The sequence below is a fragment of the Zea mays genome, chromosome 2 (assembly GCF_902167145.1).
Source record: "Zea mays cultivar B73 chromosome 2, Zm-B73-REFERENCE-NAM-5.0, whole genome shotgun sequence".
Lineage (NCBI taxonomy): Eukaryota > Viridiplantae > Streptophyta > Magnoliopsida > Poales > Poaceae > Zea > Zea mays.
In genome coordinates this window covers 78,156,001-78,172,533 of record NC_050097.1, presented here as the reverse complement: position 1 = coordinate 78,172,533, position 16,533 = coordinate 78,156,001, and positions in this window count along the sequence as shown.

Sequence of the window (16,533 nt, the reverse complement as noted above, 5' to 3'; positions counted from 1 at the left end):
TTCAAAGGAAATCTTAAACCAGCTTTAAAGAAACTTTTGAAGACCACTACTTCATCCTTTTCTGGCTTCGAAGTAGTCTCTTCCCCACCAAAACGAACCAGCTCTTTCTTCGCTTCATTAAAATAGCCCAAATTCAACAGCTTAGGCAAAACATCTTCGGAGATGGTGGACTTCCCGAAGTCCAGGTGGCTGGGTTTACTTGGCACCATGCTGTAATCATCTTTAGACTCAGCCTCAACATCAGCCTGCTCTGCTTCAGCGGCAGGTGCATCCTCCGATGCTACCAGCCCTGAGCGCTGCATCACTTTGGAGATTGGGGTAGTTTCAACACCTTCGGCTTCCTCTCCGTCGCGCGTAACCCTAGATGTGGAACGCACTCTGGCCATCTGATGATTGAATTTCTTGTTTTTTGAATGAAGTTGAAATTTTTTCTTTACTTTGTCGAAGCTCTTTTGTTTTACGAAGCTTGAGCAAAGTAAATAGCTTCGGCTTTGGTCAATATTTTGGCAGCAAAACAGTGCAATAGCAATGAATGTTGTGGTAACTTCACACCTACCCGTCTGTTTATATAGTGTCGCAGGTGGGAAGGTGAATCGGCAAGGCCTTTCGCACCGGACAAACAGCTACCCGCACTCACTGAACAGTGGGCCACAGGGTCCGAGAAGGTGAATCGCCAGGGCGCGCGTAACTGCTGCAAGATGGGGCCACTTCGCGCGCGGATTATTTTAATCGTTTCTCGCCAACGAGCTCAGGGAAGGTGTTTTTCGGATCTTCGGCATCCCGAAACCTAGAAGACTTGTTCACGGATCAAGCTCGTTACGAAAAACGATCTAGCACCGCGAAGGGGCTACTGTTGGGGGTATGCTTCGTAGCCGAAGATCCTAAAGAAAGAGAACACCTTCGGCAGATCCTCTCAAAAGCAGCGCCGAAGCTATCACCTATAAGGCTTCGGCACAGTGACAGATCTCAAGACGAAGGGGTGAACCGACTTAAAGATGAAATGACTTAAAAACCCATGATGTTTTGTGTCATTATTGTAGTCGATTGTAAAGGGCATAAATGTAATTTTACACAGGCTGCGCCCTGTGCCTATAAATAGGTGAACAGTACCGCTGTACTGTTCACGCAATCTTGTAATCACTGACACATTACGCTCGAATCATTGTTTTCTGCCAAGGCGAAGGTATAAATGTACTTAAATACTATGTTTAATATTTAGGTTTGTATAATAACATATGCGAATAATATTATCTGTTTCTGGTATATCTTTCTCTAATGTTTTATATTTTAGATTTCATTATTTTATAAGTCTAGTCACGAAGGTGTAACCTTCGTGATATTTTGGTCATGGCCTTCGTCCGAAGTTCATTAAATCCTTGGGAGATAATGCTTCAGCGGACGAAGGACATTAATATTTAACATTTTATGTTGCCTTGTTCTTAATTCATAGCATTTGAGAACAAGTCCCCAACAACTGCATGACGAAGGATTTCACCATGACTGCAGTATTGCCCCCATATGAAGATATGGTTGCCTCGTAGCTCATTAGGAACTGCTTCGGGTCTGAGTGCCCATCATACGTATGAATTTGAGGTGGCTTGTATGATGGGGGCCATGGGGTAGCCTGCAACTCTGCTGCTAGAGGAGAAGCATCGTCAAAAGCAAAATTACCATGATGGAAATCATCATACCATTCATCATCGTTGTACGAATTGTCGTGACAAAGCTCTCTGTGTTGAGGCCTTCGGTCTTGGACGCATTTCCTCAGTAGCCTCATCAATCTTCCTCTGAAGATCGGCGAGACGAAGCATCTTTTCTTTCTTCTTCTGGACCTGTTGATGAATGGCTTCAAGGTCCCTGATTTCATGGTCCAACTCCTCCTCCTGAGGTGTCGGACTGGTAGCCTTCCTTTTTTGGCTCCTAGCTTTGCGTAGTGTTTCTTGATTGACGTCCAGTGGCTGTAGTGCAGCCCTTGGCCCTGATGACTTCTTCAGCGGCATGACGAAGGTCACAGCTTGCCGAAGGTGGTCAAATGAGTTCACCCACGGTGGGTGCCAATGTTGGTCACTTGTTCTCAAATGCTATGAGTTAAGAACAAGGCAACACAAATGTTAATGGTTAAAGACCTTCGTCCTTCGAAGCATTATTTCCCTTAGGGTATAATGATCTTCAGACAAAGGTCATAAAGGACACACCTTCATCATTTCAATATACAAAAATATAGACAGGGACGTATAAAACATAGGAAGACCATGAATAATCATATTAAATCATTAAATCATGTTTATTAATATTATGTAATCATGAACAGACATTGATGATATTAAGTTACATTTGTACTTTTTTCTTGACAGAAGGTAAAAGTCCAAGGGTGACGTGTGGGCGATTACAAGTCAGCGTGAACAGTACGTTGTTACTGTTCATCTATTTATAGGCACAGGACGTAGCCTGGGTAAAATTACATTCATGTCCCTGACATTTACTATTAGCTAAAAGGTAAGTTGTCGAGGACTAAGCAGTCTTTTCCCTTTTAAGTCGGTTTCATTCTCCATCGTCGTCTTTGTGCTAAGCCGAAGTTTCTCCATCCACAGCTTCGGAACTGGTCCATCCTTCTTCCAGGTCGCGCCTTTCATACTATGTACACCTTCATTTCAAAGCCGAAGCCTCATGTGACAGTATACTATACTAGAAGACATATTAGTCGTGTTTTTGAGGACCTTCGAAAGACGAAGGCCCCCAACAGGGGTGTTTATTATTTTTGTAGTGGTGTTCTAGTAGTTAGGAGTCTACTGAATTTCTCTTGCCATTTTTGAAATGTTCCTTATATTTTTAATCATGGTTTTTCTTGGTTTCTTAGTGCCTAATAAATATTTAACCCAGGATTAGCTTTGGACTAGGGTTCTCTATATTTTTCCTGGGTTCCTCATCACTTAAGTATACTAGGAAAAATATGCTGATTCTCTGTTTATTATTTCCCACTACCTTTCTTAATTTTCTATGTTTTGGACAGATATAGTTTTTAATTGCAAAACTTGAGTTAATCTTATATACTGGGGTGCTCAGGATTTTGGAACAGTGCCTAAGTTGGGTATGTATCTCTACAAATTTTCTTAAGCCTAGCATAGAAGAATATCTATTTTTCTTTATATTAATAAGGTTTGGGCAGTTTCCCTATTTAATTCAAAACTCTAATAATTAATACAGAAAACATGGTGTTAAGTATTTTTGTTTGATGGTTCATATTATTTTGAATCGAGCAAAATTGGTTTTACTAATTTTGGATAAATATTCTTCAAGTTATGAATTTCCTAAGTTCTCTGTTCATTAAAAAGAATAATGAGAAATGGTTAAATGGAAACTAACTTTGCATTGGGGTCCCTGGCGAATGTTTTTAAGTTTCCTTACAGACTAGTCCTCGGGTCACTATTCAAATGTGCTACTGATAGTTCAGAAAACCCCCTGGGGTTTTGCTAAACCTAACCCGAGGTCCTCCCAATTAAATAGTACCCACGTTGGAGGAAAGGGCGGAGGGGCTTACCGGCGACGAGATTGCTCCGATGAGGTGGTCGAGGGCGTAGGGGAGGTCGTGACGGTCACGTCGATGTGCGGATCGTCTCCGGGGATGGTCAGAGTAGGCCGGTCCACGTGCGCAGGTGGGGGAGCTCGTCGGCGGCGAGGGCTCCGTCCTATCCAGGGCGGTAGAGTTAAATTAAACCAGTCAGTGAGCTTCACTAGGTGCTAGGGAAGGCATGGCGCGAGGAATTGGAGAATGGCTCATCGGATAGCTCGGCCGAAGTCCGGCGATGGTGAAGCTTGCTATTTCGATGAGGCAGGGCTTCGATCCTTTCTTGGAGAAGCTTCACGGCTCCTCGGGGAAGCTGTCCAAGGGCTCGGTTGAGGCTGAGGGTCTCTGGAAATGGCTAGCCGTGGTGGCCGGCGCTCGGGTGGCGCAGAGCTCGCCGGAGCTAAGGACGGTGTCTGGTCAGCGAAGGTGAGTGCGGAGTGAGGTGAGGCGCGTCTGGGTGGTCTTAAAGGCGCGGGTGACCACGACCGAGGGGTGGCTCTAACACGCGCTCAGGGCGTGCGTGGGTGAGCGCCAGTGCGCGCTCTGGCGCCTGGGCACGGCGTCGAGCACGAGGCAGCGCAGAGAGAGGTCAAGTTCAAGCCTGGATTGGCTCCAAATCTTTGCGATTATGGCCATGATCCCGTTGAGAGATCTCTTCCCCTGACAATCCTTTGTCGTTTGTGTGTGGAGGCTTATGGGTTTTGCTGACTGGAGCCAAAGATATGGCGTGATGAAGTTTGGTTTGTCTCACTTCTGAACTTCGAGAGGAAATCCCAGATTTGACATATCTAGGGCACAAATCTTGATGCCATCTTCACACACATTGCAGAGGGGTTAGTTTAGAACAATTTTGTCAATGGGGACTTAAGGATTTGAGCTAGGGATCAAGGTGAACGTGCTCAAGTTCTAGGTGAGGGCTGAAATTCAGCAAATCTGAATTTCAGATTTTCCCTAGAGAGCTTCCACTTGGATGCCCTTTTTGGGGTTTTTAATCAATTATTTTGGCCAAACTTTAATAAAAATTATGGTAGCTTAATTAGTGTATTTCCACTTTTATAATTGGCATAAGCCATGATTCCATGTTTTTCATGATCTTTTTACCAATTTCTTACTTTCTACTTAAATGGCCTAATTAGGGTTGTTCTAGGGTTTAAACATTTTTCCCATTTTGAATGCATGATATGATTCAGGCATGAGTCTTAGGACAAAAGAATTAGTTGAATTTTTGCTCTCAAGTTTTTTTGGTGTCTTTTTCTCAATTTGATTCACATGAATAATGGTTTTTGAGTTAGCACGGAGAAGAACTCTGGGAATTACTGGGGTGTTACATCCCTCGACCAATGATTGTGTTGTATGGGTACTCCATATCAACAATATCAAAGGCAACTTGCTCTGTCCTTGTGTTGTTAACATAGCCGAAGGTGACCGGCATTGTTATCTTGCCATGTGCCACGATCTATCATCTGGCTCTGTCCTTGTGTTGTTAACATAGCCGAAACCACAAAGAGGGTGTGTTGCATCATGTATCTTATCATCTGGCTCATGCATTTGCCTAAAAGCTTTTGCAAAGATGATATCTGCTGCACTGTCTGTGTCTACTAAGACATTATGGACCAAAAGTCCCTTGATGACACAAGATATGACCATTGCTTTATCAGGATAATCTTTAAGTTGAAGGTCTTCCTAAGAGAAGGTGATTGGAATATGAGACCACTTGGACTTGATGAAGGGTCCTTGCACTCCAACATATTGTACCCTTCTTTGTGCTTCCTTCTTCTGTATCTTGTTGGCTGGTTCAGAACTTGAGCCGCCTGTGATTGGGAGCACTAGCTTCGTAGCCGAAGATGACATAGCTTGGTTGCTTTGCGAAGCCATCGTCGCGGTTGTGGAAGTGAGTTCACCGGAGATGGGCGCCAATGTTGGTCACTTGTTCTCAAATGCTATATATCAAGAACAAGGCAACACAATTGTTAATGGTTAAAGACCTTTGTCCTTCGAAGCATTATTTCCTCTCAAATATAATGATCTTCAGACGAAGGTCATGAAGGACATACCTTCATCATTTTACCGTAGGAATATGAATAATTAAGCAATAGAACATAAAGGAATAAAGATCATAATTATATACCAATAATCTATTTGCATTTATATTCTGTGAATATGAGTAAATATCGATAATATTCATATTACATTAATACATTCGGCTTGGCAAAAGGTAAGGATGCGAGAATGACGCGAGGGTGATTACAATCCAGCATGAACAGTATGGAGGTACTGTTCATCTATTTATAGGCACGGGATGCAGCCCGAGTAAAATTACATTCATGCCCTCAAACATTTGTTTTACAAGTAATTAGAACTAATAAGGTCTATCTAGTCCTTTTTCCTACTTTGCTTGGTCTGGGCCAAAGCTATCGACATTCGGCATCTTGCACTGTCGACAAAGCCATTGAACTTCGTCTCGAGGAGTTGAGCCGAGGTTGAAGGTAACTTCGGCAAGCTTTTGTATCATTTTGTTGAAGGTGTTTTTTTCCTTGAGGACCTTCGGCGAAGAAGAAGACCCCCAACAACGACGATAAAGACTCTTCGTCGAAAAAAACGATTAATCAGAATTACTATTTTGATTATTCCCGCATCCCTTATAATACAAATCATCATTTATTATCTATTCCACTCGGTAAACCCCCTCACTTTGATGGAGAAGACTATTCTTTATGGAGTCATAAAATGTGTAGTCATTTATTCTCTCTCCATCCTAGTTTTTGGGAAGTAGTGGAAAACAGAATGCATTTCGATAGCACTGATAATCCTATATTTATTAATGAGCAAATACATAAAAATGCCCAAGCTACTACTATTTTGTTAGCATCTCTATGCAGGGATGAATACAACAAATTCAACGGCTTGGACAATGCCAAGCAAATATGGGATACCCTCAAGATCTCACACGAGGGTAATGACGCCACCATGATTACTGTTGGGTTTATGCTTCGTCGCCGAAGGTCTTATAAGAAGAAGTGGTCCTCGGCTGAAGCTGTTTGTATAAGATAGCCGAAGGTTCTTCTTCGTGAAGCTTCGGCATTATAAACCGACTTAAAGATAGAATGACCTTTTAGTCCATAAAGGTCTGAGTCAATGTTGTAAGTTTTTATAAGGGGCATACTTGTAATTCCTCACAGGCTGCGTCCTGTGCCTATAAATAGTGAACAGTATTCCGTTACTATTCACGCATTCTGACGATTGCAATCGCATCTCTCGGAATTCAACCTTTGCCAAGGCATAGGTATTATGGTATTTGATGATTCAATATAGTAAATAAATGTAATATAATTAGTATATGATTTATTTACACATATTATACCTTTTTGTATTATCTTATAAATGCCTATTGAAATATGATTACGAAGGTTCAACTTCGTAATCATACTCTTATTAACCTTCGTCCAAGATTCATTATCCCGAAGGGAATAATGTTTTAAGGACGAAGGGCGTTATTATTTAACATTTTATGTTGCCTTGCTCTTGATTCATAGCATTTGAGAGCAAGTCTCCAACATTGGCGCCCACCTCCGGTGAACTCACTTCCACTTTTTGAGCTGATGGCTTCGTTCAACAACCAAGCTGGAGCTGCTTCGGACCCGAAGCTGGTGCTCCCGATCACAGGTGGCTCGTCCTCAGAGCCAGCTAACAAGAAACAGAAGAAGGAGGCACAGAGAAGAGTACAGCATGTTGGGGTGCAAGGACCCTTCATCAAGTCAAGATGGTCTCACATTCCTATTACCTTCTCCCAAGAGGACCTTTAGCTCAAAGATTACCCACACAACGATGCCATGGTTATCTCTTGTGTTATTAAAGGATTTCTGGTCCACAATGTTTTGGTTGATACAGGCAGTGCAGCTGACATCATATTTGCTAAGGCCTTCAGACAGATGCAAGAGCCAGAAGATAAGATTCATGATGCTACACATCCTCTCTGTGGCTTCGGAGGAAGACAAATTGTAGCACTGGGAAAGATTACCATGTCAGTGACCTTCGGGTTCATCAACAACACTAGAACTGAGCAAGTTGTGTTTGACATTGTCGATATGGAATACCCTTACAATGCAATTATTGGTCGCGGTACCCTCAATGCCTTCGAAGCAATCCTTCATCCTGCCTATCTTTGCATGAAGATACCTTCGGATCAGGGACCCATTGCTATCCATGGAAGTCAGGAAGCTGCAAGAAGGGCCGAAGGCAATTGGACTGACTCAAAAGCAATCCATAACATAGATGAAGCTGAAGCTTGTGAACAGTACAAATTCAGAAGGGAGAAAGCAGCTTCAGCAGATCAGCCGAAGCCTATGCTCTTATGTGAGGACATAGCAGAGCAGAAGGTGCTGTTAGGCTCTCAATTATCCGAAGAGCAGGAGAAAACTTTGATAAGGTTTTTGTTCAATAACAAAGATGTTTTTGCATGGTCGGCCAATGATCTCTGCGGAGTCAATAGAGATGTTATTGAGCACTCGCTCAATGTCGATCCATCCTTCAGACCCAGAAAGCAAAGGCTTCGGAAAATGTCAGACGATAAGGCCGAAGGTGCTCGCAACGAAGTCAAAAGACTCCTCAGTGCAGGAGTTATCAGAGAAGTGAAGTACCCAGAATGGCTAGCTAACACTGTTATGGTAAAAAAGGCCAATGGCAAGTGGCGAATGTGCATCGATTTTACAGATCTTAACAAGGCTTGTCCGAAGGATGAATTCCCACTACCAAGGATAGACTCTATAGTTGATGCAGCAGCTTCTTCAGAGCTCATGAGTCTGTTAGACTGTTATTCAGGCTATCACCAAATTTGGATGAAGAAGGAAGATGAGCCGAAGACTAGCTTCATAACTCCAAGTGGCACATATTGCTATCTCCGGATGCCTGAGGGGCTCAAGAACGCTGGAGGAAGTTTCAGCCGAATGACTGCGAAGGTTCTCCAATCTCAAATAGGCCGAAATGTGCTAACTTATGTTGATGACATCATTGTAAAAAGCACGAAGCAGGAGAATCATATTGCTGATCTCCAGGAGACCTTCGCCAGTTTCAGGCAAGCTGGCTTAAAGTTAAATCCAGAAAAATGCGTCTTCGGAGTAAAGAAGGGAAAATTTCTTGGATGCTTGGTTTCAACAAAGGGAATTGAAGCTAATCCAAGTAAAATTGAAGCTATACTTCGGATGGAACCACCAACTACAAAGAAGGGGGCTCAAAGATTGACAGGAAGATTGGCATCTCTCAATAGATTCATATCCAGATCAGCAGAGAGAAACTTACCATTCTTCGAAGTGCTGAAGTCGGCTGAAGTCTTTCAATGGGGACCACTCCAGCAGAAGGCCTTCGAAGAGCTGAAACAGTATTTAATAGATCTAACCACATTGACTCCACCAATGCCAGGGGCTCCTTTATTATTATATGTGGCAGCTTCGCACTTAGCGGTAAGTGCAGCGATTGTCCAGGAGAAGCTTGATGGTCAAGTCAAAAGGCAGGCCCCAATATATTTTGTTTCCGAGGTTCTTAGTTTATCAAAGAAAAATTATACAGAGTTGGAGAAGGTACTGTATGCTGTCTTGATGGCCTCCAGGAAGCTTCGGCACTATTTCCAAGCTTACAACATAATTGTTCCTTCATCACAACCTCTGAAGGATATTATGAGGAACCGAGAAGCTACTGGAAGGATTGGAAAATGGGCTGCAGAGCTCAATGAATTTTGTATTGAATATGTTCATAGATCTTCGATTCAGTCACAGGCGCTGGCAGACTTTATTGCTGATTGGACGCCAGGGGCTCAGGAGGAGGAAACGAATAAAGACAACGAAGCCTGGACAGTGTTTTGTGATGGATCTTGGGGAACCTTCGGAGCAGGAGCGGCTGCTGTGTTGGTTTCACCTTCCAAAGTCAAAACTTGTTATGCGGCAAAGCTTGATTTTAATTGCACAAATAACATTGCTGAGTACGAAGCATTGATTCTGGGTCTTCGGAAGTTAAAAGCAATGGGAATCAGAAGGGCCATACTTAAAACTGATTCCCAGGTTGTTTCGGGTCATATTGATAAGAGTTGCAAGGCTAAGGATCCGAAGCTTGAAAAATATCTGGATATGGTTCGAAGAGTTGAAGCTTCCTTCGAAGGGTTTTCTGTCAAAAATATTCCTCGAGGACAAAATGAGCACGCCGATTTGCTGGCTAAGTCAGCAGCACAGGGGCTGCCTTTACCTTCGGATGTGTTCTTCGAAACAATAAAAGCACCTTCGGTGGAACTTCTTGAAAGAGCAGTCCTTAACATATCTCCTGTTTTTAGCGAAGATTGGAGAACCGAGATCATCTCTTATCTTCAGGGTAAATTCCTTTCAGATGACGAAGCTTATAACAAGAGGATAGAGGCAAGAGCTCGTCCATATGTCATGATAGAAGGGGAGCTGTACAAACATGGAGTTTGTGCTCCGCTGCTCAAATGTTTATCCAGAACCGAAGGTATAGAGTTAATGAAAGAAATACATGCAGGCCTGTGTGGATCTCACATCGGATCTAGGCCGTTGCTTGGAAAAATTTTCCGTCAAGGGTTTTATTGGCCGAAGGCAGCTTCGGATGCAGCAGAATTGGTTCAAAAGTGCGAAGATTGTCAGAAATGTGCAAGAGATCAAAAACAACCTTCGTCCTTAACACAGCTCATACAACCCACTTGGCCATTGCAAAGGTGGGGCCTTGACTTGTTAGGTCCGTTACCACCAGCCCAAGGGAACCTGAGATATGTTGTAGTAGCTGTGGAATATTTTTCTAAATGGATTGAGGCGAAGCCCTTAGCCACAATAACTTCGGCCACCGTCCAAAAGTTTTTCTGGCAGAACATTGTTTGTCGTTTCGGGGTGCCAAAGGCTATCACTGTGGACAATGGAACACAGTTTGACTCCGAAGCTTTCAGGGATTTCTGTGACCAAATTGGTACGAAGATCCATTTTGCATCAGTTAGGCACCCGGAGTCAAATGGACTCGTTGAAAGAGCCAACGGCATTATAATGACAGGAATAATGAAGTTAATCTTCAATCAACCCAGAGGAAAATGGCCAGATCAGTTAACCAAAGTGGTGTGGAGCCACAACACGACAACATCAAGGTCTACAGGCTTCACTCCATTCAAGTTGTTATTCGGTGACGAAGCAATAACTCCAGAGGAAGCTAAAACCGGATCAATAAGGATAGTAGCTTCGGCAGAATCAGATTCCAAAGCTGCTTATTCTATAGAAAAAGATGCTTTAGAAGGGATCAGACTGCAAGCCGTGGAGAATATCAATAAATATCAAGCCGAAACAGTCAAATGGCGGGATAGAAAGGTTCAGCTAAAAAATATTGAGCCAGGGCACTTGGTGCTTCGGAGAGTGGCCAACCCAGAAACAGTGGGCAAATTGCAGTTGAAATGGGACGGACCTTTCTTAGTAGCATCTTCGTCAAGACCCGGTTCATACAGATTGAAGGATATGGACGGCAACGACATTCCTAGGTCTTGGAATGCGGATGAGCTTCGGCGATATTATGTATAATTCGATGTAATTTTTCATATTTTTTTTATTTTTTCTTTCATGGCACCCTTTTCCTTTCCAAAGGGGGAGAAAGGTTTTTAATGGGGCCAGCATATGTAATTTTCTTTTTTAGTTCTATAAGAGCAAAATCCCCCAAAGAATGTAAATGTAAAAGCTGAGAGCGCACCATCGAGTGCCAAAAAGTAAAGGCGAAGAAGCTCCAAAGTCGTTCCTAAGGGAATGCAGAGCTTACAGCGAAAAGTCAACGCTGATTCCGCCAAAAGTAAAGGCGAAGAAGCTCCAAAGTCGTTCCTAAGGGAATGCAGAGCTTACAGCGAAAAGTCAACGCTGATTCCGCCAAAAGTAAAGGCGAAGAAGCTCCAAAGTCGTTCCTAAGGGAATGCAGAGCTGAGGTGTGATTGTTTTTAAGAAAATAATGGCTATGAATATGGCTTCGGATACGTGTTTGGCCAATCATTTGCACATCACATTACATCATAGCATTTGCATTCATAAACATTCATCTAGGCATATGTAGGATAATCATCTTCATCGCATAAATGGTTGCTTCGGCAAAAAGAGAAAAAAGAAAGGGAAAAAAGAGCTTCGTGCACAAAGAAGAAAGGAAAATATTGTTTTCTATGCTTCGCTGCGTACGAAAAGAAGGGAAGGTGTTTTTTCGCCTTCGGCTCAAAAGAAAATTTCGTCCACATCAAAGCATTTCTCATACACCAATGGAAGGATAAGGATATATACCAAGGTATGAACAGAATTCATTAAAGACAAGTTTTGGCTACATTTACAAAAGTTATCTCAAAAGTTTTTCAAGTACTGTCTACAGTCTACTATCTAAATCTCCAAGGAGCTTCGGCTTCGGCGTTATTTTTAATCATCAGCTTCGGCTTCGTCATCCTACATGAATAAGGTCGTTGGAAGTCAAAATCAAGTTTACAGGAAAAGGTAAGCGCAAGGTATGGTTTCTTACTGGTTCAAGGTGACTACGAGCTTCGTCTCCAGCCTTCTCTCGCCCTCCTTTTGTCCATATCATTTTTACAAATCTGTTCGAGATACTTCGGGCAAGATCGGGAATGTCGTCCAGGATTGATGGTGATAAAGTGAAATTTGGCCTGTTGACAATCTTCCCATGATCACAGCCAGCCTTCAGGAAAGCTGCAGCAGTCCCTCGAGAAGCCACCCAGGCACAGAAGTCACCATGCCCAGCTATGACTTCGTCGAGCTCGTCAATCTCCCCCTCAATATGTTCGAAGGTCTTCGGTAAATCTTCAGCTGAGGGGGTGAATTTTTCACTGCTGGCTCCAACTGAGTAAAAAATCTTTCTTAATCGTTGAATGCACTTGTTGCTAAATTCCAAGCATTTTTCTTGAAGACTTGTCAGTAGTTTTCTCAAATCTGAATTTTGCTGAGCTTCGGCTTCAAGTTTTGCATTAAGATCTTGTTTTTCTTGTTCGAACTGCTCAGACTGACGGAGAAGCTTCGTGTTCAGTTCTGATATTTTTGCTTCAGCTTCCGCCAATAAACCTTCGGTTGCCTGGAGCTCAAAGTTCTTTTTCTCGAAAGCATCTGATTGCTCCTTTATTTTGTTTTCCAAATTTCCAATTATAACTTCATGCTTTTTATCTTCAAGATCTTGCTGCATTTGCAAGGCTTTACTCAACAGCATACTCTACACGAACACAACCTTCGTCAGACATGTTTTTATTAGAAGCAATAAAAGTTAAGGGACAAGTTATTCACCTTGAAGTTGGAGTAAAATAAACTGCCAACGACATGTTGTCGTCGGTAGCGGCTGATGTCTGCTTCTAGCTTCGGGAATCCAATATTCTTGGACAGAGTACTGATAACTTTGGCCCCTGTTTGGTCTCGAATACACTCTAATTTCTCATCATCAACGCCTCCGAAGAGGAGTGCCCCAGGTTTGTATCCACAGGATTTGGCATACTCTTTAAGTTCTTCTATTTCAGCTTTGGATAGATGTTCTCCAACCAAGTTTTGGAACACGAAGGCTTCGTCTTCTGAAGCTTCATCAGCAACTTCTTTTCCTTTCTTTGACGCTGTGGTCACGACCTCTTCGGCAGCAGTGGTAGCTTCTTCTGCAGCCATGTCTAACAGTATTTGGTCAATATGTTCAATTGTGCTCTCCAAATTCAAATCTTCAGCTGAGGCAGCTTCGGCAGCTGCGGCCTCCGAAGGTGCAATTTCAATATCTGCCCCCTCTGCAGCCGTTTGTGTTTTTTGGGCCGAAGCTCTTGGCGGCGTCTTGTCAATCACCTCTGTCACAGTGATAATTCTTTGTTTCTTTGCCCTAATTGTTTTCTTCGATTTCTCGGGCTCCTTGTCCTTCTGAAAAAACTTTGTCAGTTGAGGACCCAGTGGACTTAGCTTCGCAGGTAAGGATTCAGTCATTACCTTCAGAATTTCCTCAACGTCAGCAACAGCAGGGGATGCGGGGGTTTCTTCTGCTTCGGATATTTGTTGCTTCGGAGACGTTTTCCTCTTCTTCGGAATTTTCTTCTTTAATGGTTCTTTTTCTTCATTCACGGCCTCAGTTATTCTTTTTCTTTTTTGACCCCCAGCACCTTTGTTCAGGTTTTCATAATCAGGGTAATCAAAGCCCAAGGCATCCAACACTCGATTTAGCCTTCGTTTCGGACGGGTTCCGAAGGCTGCGGTCATCAATTGATCTTCTTTTTTGGAATAATTGCCAAGTATTTCATTGCACATTGCTTCAATTGTTTCCAACCACTCTTGGCAAGGTGTTTTAAAGTATTTCTTAAATTTAAAATAGTAAGGCAAACGCACAAGTTCACCTTCTTTCTTTTTCCCCTTCAGCTTCGGCATTTCCCATTCTTTTAAACTAGGAAAGACTTGGAAAGCCAAGAACTCCTGAACCAGGTCTCTTGTACTAACATGCTCTGCAACAATTCTGAATTCATCCATTGCTTTTTGTGTGGTACCGTCTACTGACATGTTGCAGAGAGGCCGGGTTTCTCCGAAGATTAGTTCGAGTGGACTTTGCACGAGTTTCTCCTTGTCATCATTAACCTTAACATAAAACCACTCAGACTTCCACCCTGCTGCCCACTTACTCCGATAGCTGATTACAGGAAACTTCGTAGTCTTCCGATAAGCAAAGTTGTAGCAACCAAAATTATCATGCAAGCCATCCTTTCTAGCCTTCGTCTGATAGTGCAGTTCGTGAACCCGGCAGAAGCTGTCCGCAAATGGCTCCACTGCTTGGCTTCGGAGTGCCCAGATATAAACACTGAGCCTAACGATAGCGTTAGGGGTCAGCTGGTGAAAATAGATACCGAACCTCTTCAGCACCTCTGCAATAATCCCGTGAAGGGGGAATCTTAATCCAGCCTTTAAAAAGCTCTTAAAAATGACAATTTCATCCTTTTCCGGCTTCGGGGTAGTCTCTTCTCCCCCGAAGCGTAGTAGCTTCTTCTGATCCTCATTGAAAAAGCCTGACTTTACCATTTTGGAGAGATCAGCCTTCGAAACGGTGGATTTTCCAAAGTCCAAGTGGTTGGGCTTACTTGGCATGGCAATACGATAATCGTCCTCGGGATCAGTTTCCTCATTAACTTCTTCTTCTACTCCGGCAGCTGCTTGTTGTGTTTGTTCTGCACCCTCACCAGGAATATCTTCAGAAACTACCAGCCCGGATCGTTGCATGGCTTCGGAGATGGGAACAGTCTCCGAAGCTTTAGTTTCGCCTCCCTCACGCTCAACCCTAGCAGTAGAACGCACTCTGGCCATTTAACTATGAACTTGCGAAACTTTAATACTTTCTTCCTCCGAAGCAGGTTTCAAGCTGGAGCTTCGTTCGATTCCGACGGACAAGCTTCGGCGATGGTTAAAAATTTTGGCAGCAAAACAGTACAAATAGCAATGAATGATGTGGTAACTTCACACCTACTCGTCTGTTTATATAGTGCTGCAGGTAAGAAGGCGAAGCGCCAGAATTTTTACACCAGGCGGACACCCGCTCGCACTCGCTGCATGGTGGACCGCAGAGACCGAACAGTAACTCTGCAAGGTGGGGCCGTTACACGCTGGGAGATTGAATCGTTTCTCGACAACGAGCTCAGGGAAGGTGTTTTTTAGACCTTCGGCGCTCCGAAGCTTAAGAGACTTTTTTCACGGATCAAGCTCGTTACGAAAAACGATCTAGCACCGCGAAAGGGGCTACTGTTGGGTTTATGCTTCGTCGCCGAAGGTCTTATAAGAAGAAGTGGTCCTCGGCTGAAGCTGTTTGTATAAGATAGCCGAAGGTTCTTCTTCGTGAAGCTTCGGCATTATAAACCGACTTAAAGATAGAATGACCTTTTAGTCCATAAAGGTCTGAGTCAATGTTGTAAGTTTTTATAAGGGGCATACTTGTAATTCCTCACAGGCTGCGTCCTGTGCCTATAAATAGTGAACAGTATTCCGTTACTATTCACGCATTCTGACGATTGCAATCGCATCTCTCGGAATTCAACCTTTGCCAAGGCATAGGTATTATGGTATTTGATGATTCAATATAGTAAATAAATGTAATATAATTAGTATATGATTTATTTACACATATTATACCTTTTTGTATTATCTTATAAATGCCTATTGAAATATGATTACGAAGGTTCAACTTCGTAATCATACTCTTATTAACCTTCGTCCAAGATTCATTATCCCGAAGGGAATAATGTTTTAAGGACGAAGGGCGTTATTATTTAACATTTTATGTTGCCTTGCTCTTGATTCATAGCATTTGAGAGCAAGTCTCCAACCAAAATGGAACTGGTGGAAGGCGAGCTGGGGAGATTCGCAATGATAAGGGGAGAGGAGCCAACCCAAACTTACAACAGGCTCAAGACCCTGGTGAACAAGATTAAAAGCTATGGAAGTACAAGATGGACGGATCACGGCATTGTCCGACTAATGCTAAGGTCATTTACCGTTATTGATCCTCATCTTGTAAATCTTATCCATGAGAATCCCAGGTACACAAAGATGAGGCCCGAGCAAATTCTCGAAAAAATCGTGAGCAGGCGCATGATGGTGAAGGAAGCGAGGTATGTGAATGATGCTGCAAACGGACCGCTTCCTCTCTATGAGCCGCAGCATGTTGCTCTCAAAGCAACAAGTAGCAAGGAGGCGCTACCTAGCAAGGTAGCATGAGTGGAGTCCGCCGGGCTCAACGAGGATGAAATGGTGCTTATAATCAAGCGCTTCAAGACCGCCTTGAAGCGACGCAAGGAGTATCCCAACAAGAACAATTTAAGGGGAAAGCGCTCCTGCTTGAAGTGCGATAAGTCTGGTCATTTTATAGCACAATGCCCCGATAATGACAATGACCAGGCACAAGAAAAGAAAGGGAAGACGGAAAGGAAGAAGAACTACAGGAAGGCAAAGGGTGAGACGCACATT